Source organism: Polypterus senegalus, chromosome 18 (genome assembly GCF_016835505.1).
Source record: "Polypterus senegalus isolate Bchr_013 chromosome 18, ASM1683550v1, whole genome shotgun sequence".
Taxonomy (NCBI): domain Eukaryota; kingdom Metazoa; phylum Chordata; class Cladistia; order Polypteriformes; family Polypteridae; genus Polypterus; species Polypterus senegalus.
Genome location: NC_053171.1, coordinates 40,583,326 through 40,585,877, shown reverse-complemented (window position 1 = coordinate 40,585,877; position 2,552 = coordinate 40,583,326).

Genomic DNA, 2,552 nt, shown 5'->3' with positions numbered 1-2,552 from the left:
GCCTTGAGGAAAAAGTCCATTTTAGAAATTGCTCAGCAATTGAATGCATCTCTTCTCACTATGAGAATGACGACAAGTCACATCTTGATTGGACATACAAGAAAGAATTTCACTATTCTCTGCACATGTGAGAATATTAACACTACAATTTGTACAACTACTGTCAGGCACAGCAGCAGAACACATATAGTCATGTGATAAAGTAAGTCCACCCAAATGGAATCATTGACATTTATAACAGTTTTGAATAAGCCAACAGTAGATCTTCATAAAAATAGTGCCTACAGGTGAAGGTGATATAACTAAACAAATGACACATAAAATTGACATGATGTATTTATACTTGTATTCTAAATTAACAAAAATGCAGATTTGTCACCTGAAAAAGTTAGTCCACCTCTACATTTACCACCAGTTCAGATCCATAAAATTCAGATCAGATGTCCAGAATAGGTGGAAATGATTATCACCTCCTTAGGGAGTATGCAGGTGGACCCCATCTTCTTTAAATCACAGATATTGTGACAGGTGTCTGGTCACACTTACAGGTAATCTAACCTAGACACCGTTAAAATATCCGACTACGCCACCCGGTTTTATTAAGAGACTGGGAACTCTTGGGATTTATAGAAAATAGCACTCAGGGTTCTTTAAATTGGACGGTGAGTCAACACACAATGAAAGACACAACAGTAATTCCAGGAAAAACAACAGTAACTTCTATTACACAAGACAATAATAAGTATATTAAAAAGATAAATGAACATAAACAAAATCTAACAATATCAGGAACAAAATTCCTTTTTTAAAAAAGGAAAGCACACAGTCCACACTCTAAAAGTCCATTAAAAACAAGAATTGTAGGATACAACCTTTAGTGGTGCAGAGTCCAGTTTGCGCAAAGTGTTACCCCAACACTTAATCATTCAACTGTCCACCGATGCACTCTGTTCACCGGACACTCGTTTCCCAACAGAAGTTGTGTCAAATTGTTGACTCCCTGTCAGCGTCTCTTTGTTGTTCCTTTTTTTCCACTCTGGGCTTCTTGTGTTGCTGTGATCTAGGCACGTCTCATTTCTGGTCTGCCAGGTTTGCTTGGTCCTTTCATGCAGCTTCCCTATCTCGCTTTAACCACAACCGGCATCTCCTTGTGGAGCTGTCTCTTCCTCCCTGGAAGAAAGTGTTGCTGTCCTTCTGCCTCACGTCGTGCCAGCCAGGTACCCTCGTCTGCCTACGAGCCCCTGTGCTCTTTCTGAGTGTCTTTGCAGCATTCTCAGTGGACAGTCCCTTCCACTGCCTTTTCCTGCCCAGAAGTTTAAATCTCCTTCAGTCTCTGCCATTATCAGTTCTGGACAATCGGATTAAACAATAGCACATCTAAATTTCCTGGGTTTAACAATTAATGAAAACACAAGTTAACAAAATGTATTGTTACCAACCATTAATGAGCACAGATCTGCTGATTAGAAGCCAATATTGTCAAACATGTTAATTTCCAAGTCAGGTAAATACAGACATCCTCCAAGCAAGGAGTAGTTCTGCTATCACAACTTGGCATTGTTTGTAATCTCAACCATTCAAAAACTTCAAAGTGGTAACTCTTTTGCAATACAGCAAATACCTACATTCTGCAGACAGCCTTTTAACTTCTCACCCCCAGTCCCAACAATGGGTGCCTAATGGAACCACCCAGTGTGCAAAAAAATGTCCCCCTCTGACAATATTGACGTGTCCACTTTACTACTGAAGTGTGTGTTGTCATCATGCAAGATCAAATGAGCTCTCTACAGCCACCAGAAAGAAGGATGCGAATGAGTCTGGCAAAGGATTAAAAAAACATCTGCAAATTATTTGAAATCAATCATTTCACTGTAAAGAAAATTATCTACATGTGGCTTAGATTTCAAACGACTGCTAATTTGTCCAGGACTGGATGGCTCAGTAAATTCAGCCCAACAAGAGATGACTATTTATTACTAAAAGAAATCTCCAAGAACTCTAAAATCTCAATATGGGATCTGCTGTTAGTTGGTGTCAAAGTGCATACATCAATCAGAAAGAGATGGCACAAAATTGAGCTGCATTCAAGATGTGCCTAGGAAAAGACCTTTGCTGTCCAAAATGAACATTACAGCAGGACTACAGTTCGCCATTGAAGAGCCAGGCAAAGATAAGGCCTCCTGAAACAATGTGCTCTGGACAGATGAATCAAGGATAGAGTTGTTTGGTCACAGCAACAGTAGACATGTTTGACAAAAACCAAAGACAGAACCTCCTCCTACCAGAGCTGTGAAGCATGGTGGTGGAAATTTTATGGGTTGGGGTTACTTTCTTGTCTCTAGGCCTGGAATGTTGTATTTATCGATTCAACTCTGAATTCTGCATAATAACAAAGTGTGCTTGAGGGCAATGTGAGGCCATCTGTCCAAAAGTTAAACTCGGAATGGACCTCTCAATATAATAATGATCTGAAGCGTACCAGCAAATACAACAACAACATTTATATAGCACATTTTCATACAAATAATTTAGCTCAAAGTGCTTTACATGAT